The sequence below is a fragment of the Coregonus lavaretus genome (genome assembly GCF_964263955.1).
Source record: "Coregonus lavaretus genome assembly, chromosome: 36".
Lineage (NCBI taxonomy): Eukaryota > Metazoa > Chordata > Actinopteri > Salmoniformes > Salmonidae > Coregonus > Coregonus lavaretus.
Window position 1 is genome coordinate 23999366 of NC_140023.1, and position 12536 is coordinate 24011901.

Genomic DNA, 12536 nt, shown 5'->3' on the forward strand with positions numbered 1-12536 from the left:
TGATAGAGTACTGTAGAGGGTTATGATGGGGTTTAAAATGGTGTTATTTAATGAAAAGTGAAAATGAAATCTTCATCAACCCTTTATGAAGCCTATATAGATGCTATATACATAATTCATAATTCAGTAAACGTTGTGATATATAAAGCTAATGACACATTTAGAGAAGTATCAGATCTAAGTGCCTTTTATGCCCTTTATGTTGTATGCTTATAAATGATTTGTGAAGCATCTATGTAGTGCTTATGAAGACTCTAAGCTTTATAAGTTGTTTATTTAAAGAGGGTCCGGTCGACCTTTTCTGAATACATTTACTTCATTGAATTACTGTTTTTCTACAGTACCTGTTTGTTTCGGTAGCCCATCTCTTAGTAATGACATTGTCAAAAATCCTCTGTGCCTTTCATCCATCCCATACCCTGCTGCTGTATTTGTGATCCCTTCTTTCTTTCTCTCTCTCTCGCAGTTTCCCTCTTTCACTTCCCTTGCGTTGGTGTTCAAATTCTGAGGGAATGAATGGATTACTCTTACTGAAATAGCTGTAACTCAGATTTGAGGTCAACAGCAAATCCATTTAGAAAAAGAAACACACAAATAGCCCCACTTTTCACTCTCATCCACAGTGACCTGCTTTTCAACAGTTCCTCATCGTGTGGAGCAGAGCCAAGAGCTTAGTGCCACATTGATAGGAGGTAATCTGCAACACTTCTTCCCTAATATATTTACATTATTGTGTTAGACTCAAATAAGCACCCTATGAGGATGAGAGGTCGAGTGTTGTTCAATGATTACCAACAGGACTGACAGCAAACAGATCACAAATGAAAGGGGAAGCAATGGGTAAGGGTGGAAACATACTGTGATGCAATTCTTCACATTCTGGATTCCAAAGAAAGGCTTAGTTTAGTGACTTCACAATAACGTGTCTCAACCCTTTCATCAAAAAGCATGCTATAATGCTTTAATTAATTTACAGCAAAACTGCAACTTATTCTTGGGACGAGAGGCTAAGGCTATTAGCTGATGCTAATTATGGATATCTAAATAAGAAGGATGTGATATTATGACCTAATCACATGTGTTCTTGAAAATGGTTGACCATAGATCAATAACAGATGAGGTCAATAGGGCAGAATGGGACTGATATCTGATGGAGGAGTACAGTGCCATAGCATGGTATTTACGGTTTTATACAGATTTTAGAGGTAAGACACAGAGGATTGGAAAGAAGCAGAGAAGGGATAACAACTATTGTGAAAATGCAATTAGTTTAGGGTTGTATTGTAGAGACTGTGTCCCTGCATGACTGAATATGATGAAGAGGACCTACATAAAGACTTCATAACACATTCATAACCCACACATAACTAATTCATAATAATTGCATTCTTATGTCAACAACTAATGTGTTGGTTATATCACAGTAATGGACCTTATCAAATTGCTACAATTATGATATGCTGCTTATGAATATGTTAAGTAAGGTTATGAATGTGTAATAAAGTCCTTATGTAGGCTAGCCTACCATTAAAAGTGTTACCAGTTTTTCTAGGTTATTTATTTGGCATGGCTGAATTATCAATCAATTACAAATGCTACTTTCTAAGTAAAATACTCAGAATTTGCGGCAGTTCTTGTGATGCACGGGTTCACAATTGATTTGTAATTAGCAGGTAATACTTCTTAATTGAAACTGATACTGTTTTAATAGTTTTTAGGAGTACAGTTTCAACAGAAACAAATCCACTCATTCAATACAATAAAACTGGTTGCATGAAAGAAATAAAGTGAAAAAGCAAAGAGCATGGAAGCCAACGAAGTGTATTACACACATATTAAAGTAATTTTCTCTTTGCCTCCCAGACCTGGCCAAAACACTTTTAAGTTCCCATTGTACTCCAAGGTATGTCGTTTTTTAAAACTTGTTAACTTTGAAGTAAGCTTGAAAACGCATATAGGTAGAGAGGGGATGGCATCAAATAATCAGCAACTTCAAAAAGCATGCTGCCACTTAGCTCTCCCAAAGCTAATGTCCTCGAGACATTCCGAATGGAAATTATTCAAACTCATTTAGTGGCAGCAAATTGGTCTAAGTTCAATCAGAAAACAGACTGACACTGAACAAGAAGTGCATCCTAATTATACTTGTTTGTCAAATGAAAATTTCATTTGGGCAGAAATGAAACCTTCCAGCAACTTCTTTTAAGGTGAGCTCCTAGTTGTATTATCAGCTAAATGCAGTAAAATCCATAATCATATGGTGATAATGAAAATGGAGCCAATGTTAACATTCAGGCTTCCATTGCCCCGGGCACATGGCGATAAAAATTAAGTACCATAGTCCTCTGCCAGGCACGTTGACACCCGGGCTGGTCTTTAGCCGCTTAGATGCGTTTTTGCATTTTAAAAACTTTATCAAAGCACTGTTGCCTTGTGGAAAATGTCAACGTGAAATGCACTGAAGGCAAATTGGAATTTCATTAATTGTAAAATTATTGCTTTTGACTGATGTATTACTATGCTTGTTAAGAGCTGGAGAGTGTAACGCTCGTCTGACTGCTCGGCAGTCTCGCCTCCTCTTGTTCCGTGTCATTTGCTGAAAGTTAGAGATCTACTTTCTGACCAAAATGGAAACATAAAGAAGTTGTAGTAAAGGGCAAGTAAGACAGATCTAGTCAGGGGACATTCATCTCTAACATATGAGCATTATCTTTGTCTATTTGGATCTGCCTTACAGAGAACAATTATGGGGAAAGAGGAAAGACGATGGACACATGATCAGAGATATTGTCTACTTGTAGAAACGTACTGTTGCTTACATTAGAAACTTACTGTTGGAGTGTATTTTTGTACATCTTAAACTATTGTGCAATCAGTTACAGCGTGAGCTACAACACATCATATACATATGGCATTAGACACAAGGGTTGTTCCTAGATTAACCAATGTTATTATACAGAGAGGTGACCTTCCATGGTCTAGTTGGTAATGATCCATATGGTTCACCATAAAGATAGACTGTATTCAGAGAGCTCCTATCAACCAGTGTTACCAAGAGTATTGAGCTGCAATTACAACAAGGCTTAAGAGATGCCTTTGTGTGCAGGTATCAGAGAGTCCACAGAGTGTAGGTATCAGCTGATATACCTGCCCTCACAGAGCGTGTGTGTATTGATTTACCTCTTAATCCTCTGTATTTCAATGATGTAGAAGTGAAGGAATCAATGAGTTCACTCCAAGTCCAACAGATTTATCAACAGCTAATGGAGGCTAAATATTTTCAGTAAATTGGGTGAAAAATAATTTACTTACTTGTTTTGTATGACACATTGACTCTTGGGGGATTCGAAACCCGGCTCTCTATAAAGTAGTTACAGTGACCCAAGTTTGGAAGCCGCAATTATCTTTCATTTGTTCTTCCACAACCTCTGCTTTCTTCACTCACCTCAGGTTTGCTATTTACCATACACTAGCACAATTGCAAAAGTAATGTGCTATACATTGAAACTATACATACAGAATTGTCACATGGCTCATCTCGATTATTCACATCCTTAATTGGATTTGTAATGATGTTTTAAGCCAACTTATTTCAATATTACACTTTTTCAAGCATTGGCCTTTAGGATAGACAGAGAGCTGCATACGATACATTTCTTGCATCGATGAGAACAGTTGCAAAAGTATTTGCAGTGGAGCTCTGACCTCTTGTGAAGCATCCAGGTAGTGCACTAGTGTGCTAGTTCATCGAGAAATACAGAATGAATTAGGAATCATGTTGTCACTGTGAAAACCATCAAAACTCTTCTTGGCAAATGTTTCTGTATCTAGAGTTTGTGTGAATGCAAAGTATGATAGACTACATTTTACAGTATGTGGAAAGATAATTTAACCCATGACTACCCATGTAAAACATTGAAGTCACTGTAGGACTTCACAGTATGTGCAATTGGATAGTTTGAGTTTTCTGTTTGCTGTTTGATCATATTTGATAAAATAACTGCTTAAGTATGTAAAATCTTACGTTTTCTACCTATTATCCAGCATTGAGAGCTGAGATTCTGTTTCATGAGATCTCTACAGTACACAAAATACTATTATTCAACACCAACAAATGTTGCTGACAACTACAATATATTCCATATGACAGTGGGGATAATCAATGGTTGAAAAGCATACCGCATGCCATAGACAGCTTTATTTTCTCACCTCTGTGGTGCAGTTGGGTATTTTTAATCCTTGACATCATTTAATTAGATACTGGATTAAGCAAAAAATAAGGCCATTTATAGTTCCACTTCATGGCCACGAGTTCAAACTCCTTAAGAATGAGCTAATGCATTTAATCATACGCCTGCCATGGGTGGCACCTTGCTAAACATCTATTCACTATTTACCCTATTAATAAAAATATACCTCTGATATACCACATTGTCAAGGATTGCACAAAACGTCAGTATGTATACAGAATATTATGTAGCATGAATACATTTTCTGCCATAAACTCTGTGCTTGTTTGGAATCTGTTACAATATAATTGAAGGTGGACTACCTGTACACATTATACTGCCATCTTTCTATATTGAGATGGGCAAAAATTATATAAACACTGTTACCTTTACAATGAGGCCCCCTGCAAACGTTCTATTCAAAATGAAACAATTATCTCCAACTAGACACGCACCGGGCCCAATATAAATAAATAAAGCAGGAATAATCTGCTGGACAGCATGAATAGTGTAGGCCAAGGCTGACATCCAAATTGGCTGTCTTATCATGTCCAAGTGATTCCAGCAGAGCAGAAACAGTAGATGAAAGCAAAATGATCTTTAAATTGTAGTTTAAGATGGTGGCTCGATAAGTTGTTCGACAACAGTTTTGATCAACGAAGCATGCATTCAGTATATTGCCTATTTAGATACTCCAGATTAGGCTAACTGGTCCTTTTAATGGTTGATAAATAATATTTTCTCAGTGGTAATCTCTTCACAACTTAATTGTATTATCAATGTTACTGTAGTATGCAGCAGCTCAAGCCTGTAGGAAGTGGAGGAAAGTGCAAAATATATATATATATTTTTTTTTAAGAAAGTAGACTTATTGGTTGTCATAGTCTTTATTTTTCTGCTGTTACAAGGCAAAAATATACAATATTAGCAGTAATAATTTGTCATAGGTTACTGTCAATAGCAGCCACCACTCATTTGTTTTAGTAAAATAGGTAGTAGAAGGGATTGTTTACTTTTTCTTTAAGTTTGAGTTTATTTTTAATTTACTAAGGGGTGTTGTCATTTCATCCAAACTGTTTTCGAATTAGTTTGCTGGTTATTAAGCAACGTCCAGAATCTCCTGGCTAGCAAAATCTGTCTAGGAAAGGCACGGAGATGCTAAAACTTGAACTGAAAAGTGATCTATCCCTTTAAGGAAGACATTTAAAATCTAGATAATTATAACAGTACAGAATTACTTGGCTAAAACGTAAAACTACAACAACAGACAAATGACAGCAGTTTAGGAACCACCCCCATGTATTTTGACAATGGCAAATTGAAATAGGACCCTTCACTTATCTTTGTATGACTCTGCCAATGACTACCTAATGTCTAAAAGCCCCTGAATAGGATTTGTTGTGATCTCTTATGAGTAAGCCTCTCAATAGAACGTCCTGTTGAGGGAAATGCCAGTGCTATTCTCCTTCCTAGACAATGCAATGTTTGTTTAAATAATAATTGGAATCTTATCCTGCTGTTTGCTCATCATTTCCTGTGTGTGGTTATTCTCAACCTAAACTCCATTTAAGTTTTTAATAACATTTTAGAATAGTTCCAGTTCAGGTAAACAGAATCTGAATGTATGTCTGACGAAGGTGTATTTGATTTATTTGAGGGCTACAAATGGAGCAGTTTTATCAAGGGAAACAAAATATTGCTCAGGTACTCCAGCACAACATACGGTATAATCTACCTATACGCATGAAAACACAGGGGGAATATAGGAGTGACATATACTGAGTGCACAAAACATTATGAACGCCTGCCCTTTCCATGACATAGACTGACCAGGTGAATCCAGGTGAAAGCTATGATCCCTTATTGATGTCACTTTTTAAATCCACTTCAATCAGTGTAGAGGAAGGGGAGGAGACAGGTTAAAGAAGGATGTTTAAGCCTTGAGACAATTGAGACATGGATCGTGTATGTGTCCCATTCAGAGGGTGAATGGGCAAGACAAGAAATGTACGGGGTATGGTAGTAGGGACCAGGCGCACTGGTTTGTGTCAAGAACTGCAATGCTGATGGGTTTTTCACTCACAATATGTTCTGTCTTATAGTGACATAAAAGTAATATGTCACTGCAAATTACATATTACTAATATGTCACTTTTGGTGACATATACACTACCGTTCAAAAGTTTGGGGTCACTTAATAATGTCCTTGTTTTCGAAAGAAAACCAATTTTTTGGGACATTAAAATAACATCAAATTGATCAGAAATACAGTGTAGACATTGTTAATGTTGTAAATGGCTATTGTAGCTGGAAACGGCTGATTTTTAATGGAATATCTACATAGGCGTACAGAGGCCCATTATCAGCAACCATCAGTCCTGTGTTCCAATGGCACGATGTGTTTGCTAATCCAAGTTTATCATTTTAAAAGGCTAATTGATCACTAGAAAACCCTTTTGCAATTATGTTAGCACAGCTGAAAACTGTTGTGCTGATTAAAGAAGCAATAAAACTGGCCTTCTTGAGACTAGTTGAGTATCTGGAGCATCAGCAATTGTGGGTTCGATTACAGGCTCAAAATGGCCAGAAACAAATAACTTTCTTCTGAAACTCGTCAGTCTATTCTTGTTCTGAGAAATGAAGGCTATTCTATGCGAGAAATTGCCAAGAAACTGAAGATCTCGTACAACGCTGTGTACTACTCCCTTCAAAGAACAGTGAAAACTGTCTCTAACCAGAATAGAAAGAGGAGTGGGAGGCCCCGGTGCACAACTTAGCAAGAGGACAAATACATTAGAGTGTCTAGTTTGAGAAACAGGCGCCTCACAGGTCCTCAACTGGCAGCTTCATTAAATAGTACCCACAAAACACCAGTCTCAACGTCAACAGTGAAGAGGCGACTCCGGGATGCTGACCTTCTAGGCAGAGTTGCAAAGAAAAAGCCATATTTCAGACTGCCCATCTTAATCTTTTATTTTTATGGGTGGTCCTCTGTAGCTCAATTGGTAGAGCATGGCGCTTGTAACACCAGGGTAGTGGGTTCGATCCCCGGTACCACCCATACGTAAAAATTTATGCACACATGACTGTAAGTCGCTTTGGATAAAAGCGTCTCCTAAATGGCAATTTTTATTTTATTTTATTCTGATAACCAGGTGGCGAATCGCATCTCTGCATGTCTGGCAGACATATCAGTGTGGATGTCGGATCACCACCTCAAGCTGAACCTCGGCAAGACGGAGCTGCTCTTCCTCCCGGGGAAGGACTGCCCGCTCCATGATCTCGCCATCACGGTTGACAACTCCATTGTGTCCTCCTCCCAGAGTGCAAAGAACCTTGGCGTGACCCTGGACAACACCCTGTCTTTCTCCGCTAACATCAAAGCGGTGACCCGATCCTGCAGGTTCATGCTCTACAACATTCGCAGAGTACGACCCTACCTTACACAGAAAGTGGCACAGGTCCTAATCCAGGCACTTGTCATCTCCCGTCTGGATTACTGCAACTCGCTGTTGGCTGGGCTCCCTGCCTGTGCCATTAAACCCCTACAATTTATCCAGAACGCTGCAGCCCGTCTGGTGTTCAACCTTCCCAAGTTCTCTCATTTCACCCCGCTCCTCCGCACACTCCACTGGCTTCCAGTTGAGGCTTGCATCTACTACAAGACCATGGTGCTTGCCTACGGAGCTGTGAGGGGAACGGCACCTCCTTACCTTCAGGCTCTGATCAGACCCTACACCCAAACGAGGGCACTACGTTCATCCACCTCTGGCCTGCTAGCTCCCCTACCTCTACAGAAGCACAGTTCCCGCTCAGCCCAGTCAAAGCTATTTGCTGCTCTGGCACCCCAATGGTGGAACAAGCTCCCCCACGACGCCAGGACAGCGGAGTCACTGACCACCTTCCGGAGACACTTGAAACCCTACCTCTTTAAGGAATACCTGGAAAAGTATAAAAGTAATCCTTCTTCCCCCACCCCCCATAAAAATAAAAAAAAAGTGGTTGTCCCACTGGCTATCATAAGTTCAATGCACCAATTTATAAGTTGCTCTGGATAAGAGCGTCTGCTAAATGATGTAAATGTATTGGCAAGTCTGATGATCAATTAGCCTTTTAAAATGATAAACTTGGATTAGCAAACACAACGTGCCATTGGAACACAGGACTGATGGTTGCTGATAATGGGCCTCTGTACGCCTATGTAGATATTACATTACAAATCAGCCGTTTCCAGCTACAATAGCCATTTACAACATTAACAATGTCTACACTGTATTTCTGATCAATTTGATGTTATTTTAATGTCCAAAAAAATTGCTTTTCTTTCGAAAACAAGGACATTTCTAAGTGACCCCAAACTTTTGAACGGTAGTGTGTAGGTACAATGATTAAATATCACTATTTTTACATTTTCTATTGAGACCATATTGGGAAATCCTCAGTTCCACTCGCCCACCCTGATTGGGTTAAAGAAGTGCAGTACTGATGCTCAAACTTGAAAAACTATTGTTGTTGATAGGCACAGAAACATACAGTGTGATGATCCAAATGTAACTACCAATTAAAATAATTTCAAATATGTTCTCATATTTTGTACAGCAACCTCAAACACAGAAGCTCATTTCTGAAGATGTATCTGTGTGACCTAATGTAAGTGTGGAAATAAAATTACCTGAATATATATTCATTAGGTATAAGACTCCATGTGCAGTGTCTAAAACCATTCTCAGATCGTTTTAGATTTCCTTCCATTAGCGTCTCATTGTGTCTGAGGGACTACGTTCAACAAGTGCTGGCCAGCTGCGTACCAAATGAGGTTATAGTGTTTCCCCTACCAACTGTACATTTCAATAATTTGTTGGAGGGGCCTCTCACTGTCACTTTTTATCATATTATCAATGACGACTCAATTTCACTCCGGCCACTCCAACTGGAGCGCTGACCCCGGCCCTATTACAGTCCTGTAATGAAGTGCAATGGAGTGGTAATTGGTCCACATTATACCAGATCAGGTAACATTAGACTTATTTCCTTATCACAATGAGCCCTGCTGCTGACTCTCAATGAGAAACGAAACACAGTCCCTTTCTTATGCAGGCTATCATCCAAATAACATTTCAGCTACTAGGCTATACCACCCCCTTCCTATTTCAGTTTTGCATTTCAAGATTGCACTCCACATCCTTAGGTTGCAACTTGTTTCTGGTTTCCCTCTTCTTTAAAACTCCTGAAAAACTCCCTTATTACTAATGCAGATATGTGGGAGATGTCTCCTAGGATGGGGAAGTACAGTAAGTGAGCTGGTAACATGAACGTCTTCCTGTAATGTGAGATGTACACAGTACAGTCCCAGTCTGACCCATTGTGCCCCTGTGGCTCCATCCATGTCTCAACGCCATGCATTGCAATATTGTATTGCATAGTCATACTCCACCTTTTTGAAATGACATCTCACTCTACTCTAAGAAGTGTTTTCTAACGGAAATCCCCAACCCATTATGGCCCATTTCTGATAAAGTTAATTAATTTCAGAATATTTCAAGATATCACTTCAAATCCCAATCATATCTATGAGATGAGAAGATATCCTAAGGAAATTATAGTAAGAGTGAACAAGCAGATATTGCTCTACATTTGTTGAGAATGACAGTGGCCTGGGTTATAATTCTATGGGTCATACATATGTTTAACTTTTCTATGATTTTGTCAAATGATAAATGATGCAATATCCAAGTTTCCGTCTGCTGGAAAAACTGAGCTGAATAGCACATTTCCCTAAAACAAGTTTTCCAAATCTCAAACATTCAACCTTTAGATTATTTCTCCTCTCAATAGAAACGTGACACTGCAAGGTAAGTTTACTGCATATCATGTACAGTCGTTGTCAAAAGTATTGGTCTTCACAAAGTTTGCTGCTTCAGTGTTTTTAGATATTTTTGTCAGATGTTACTATGGTATATTGAAGTATAATTACACGCATTCCATAAGTGTCAAAGGTTTTTATTGACAATTACATTAAGTTTATGCAAAGAGTAAATATTTGCAGTGTTGACCCTTCTTTTTCAAGACCTCTGCAATCCGCCCTGGCATGCTGTCAATTAACTTCTGGGCCACATCCTGACTGATGGCAGCCCATTCTTGCATAATCAATGCTTGGAGTTTGTCAGAATTTGTGGGTTTTTGTTTATCCACCCGCCTCTTGAGGATTGAGCACAAGTTCTCAATGGGATTAAGGTCTGGGGAGTTTCCTGGCCATGGACCCAAAATGTCGAAGTTTTGTTCTCTGAGCCACTTAGTTATCACTTTTGCCTTATGGCAAGGTGCTCCATCATGCTGGAAAAGGCATTGTTCGTCACCGAACTGTTCTTGGATGGTTGGGGAAGTTGCTCTCGGAGGATGTGTTGGTACCATTCTTTATGCATGGCTGTGTTCTTAGGCAAAATTGTGAGTGAGCCCACTCCCTTGGCTGAGAAGCAACCCCACACATGAATGGTCTCAGGATGCTTTACTGTTGGCATGACACAGGACTGATGGTAGCGCTCACCTTGTCTTCTCCGGACAAGCTTTTTTCCGGATGCCCCAAACAATCGGAAAGGGGATTCATCAGAGAAAATGACTTTTCCCCAGTCCTCAGAAGTCCAATCCCTGTACCTTTTGCAGAATATCAGTCTGTCCCTGATGTTTTTCCTGGAGAGAAGTGGCTTCCTCGCTGCCCTTCGTGACACCAGGCCATCCTCCAAAAGTCTTCGCCTCACTGTGCGTGCAGATGCACTCACACCTGCCTGCTGCCATTCCTGAGCAAGCTCTGCACTGGTGGTGCCCGATCCCGCAGCTGAATCAACTTTAGGAGACGGTCCTGGCGCTTGCTTGACTTTCTTGGGCGCCCTGAAGCCTTCTTCACAACAATTGAACCTCTCTCCTTGAAGTTCTTGATGATCCGATAAATAGTTGATTTAGGTGCAATCTTACAAGCAGCAATATCCTTGCCTGTGAAGCCCTTTTTGTGCAAAGCAATGATGACGGCACGTGTTTCCTTGCAGGTAACCATGGTTAACAGAGGAAGAACAATGATTTCAAGCACCACCCTCCTTTTAAAGCTTCCAGTCTGTTATTCTAACTCAATGAGCATGACAGAGTGATCTCCAGCCTTGTCCTCGTCAACACTCTCACCTGTGTTAACGAGAGAATCACTGACATGATGTCAGCTGGTCCTTTTGTGGCAGGGCTGAAATGCAGTGGAAATGTTTTTGGGGGATTAAGTTCATTTTCATGGCAAAGAGGGACTTTGCAATTAATTGCAATTCATCTGATCACTCTTCATAACATTCTGGAATATATACAAATTGCCATCATCAAAACTGAGGCAGCAGACTTTGTGAAAATTAATATTTGTGTCATTCTCAAAACTTTTGACCACGACTGAATAGTAGGGTTGCGGTCAATACAGTGGAAGCTAACAGTGTGGAAGGGACAAGACAAATGGAAAGCAATGACAACGTCTAGTATTGTTTCATGTACTTCAACGCTAGTACTGTAACGCTAGTACGTGCAGAGGTATACAAAGTGAGCATAGAATGTTTGTCATTTTTACGTTTTCTTGACGGAACAATGGTCCAGAAGAACAATTAACTTGCTATTCTGAAATACTGCAGTGCAGCCCCAGCTCCCTGCTCTGAACTGAGTCTGGTTCTCTGGTAAGGTCAAAGCCATGCGCTGAACACTCACTGAGGAATAAAAGACAGGATATTGGATAACAAGGTTAAAATATAGAAGCAAAATATGTTCTTATTAATCTCAGGCTGCAGGGATTTGACTTGAGCCACTTATTAATAGACAGTGGTTTTGAGGGAGTCCAAACAAAAGATAAAGGGGTAGCTAATGGCAGAGTTAAAAGAAATTAGGAGATTTTTTCCCACAGGAAATTGTACTTGGAGACAGGTCATGGATCACCAGACCCTTCAGAGGTCAGGGGTGAGCGTTTATTAGAACTATTAAAAAGACAACCAAAGGGGATCAAAACAAAAACAATGCAATCTGTTATTAACCCCCTAGAGTCGATTAACACACCGGTGCGTCAATCTAAGTAACATGATACAAAATCCCCATCAAAACCCGTCAGTTTAAACTAGAGATATCTGTGTTTTTTTGCATTGGATGCGTCTCATTCCACCGCATCCACCAATGTCGCACATCTGTGGTGAAAGGTGGCAGAGCTAGAGAGGTCTTGGGGTTTGTCAGACCATGAAACATCCCGAAAATCGGTCTTCTCACGAAAACATCTGTAGCGTCCGAATGGTTTGACCTACA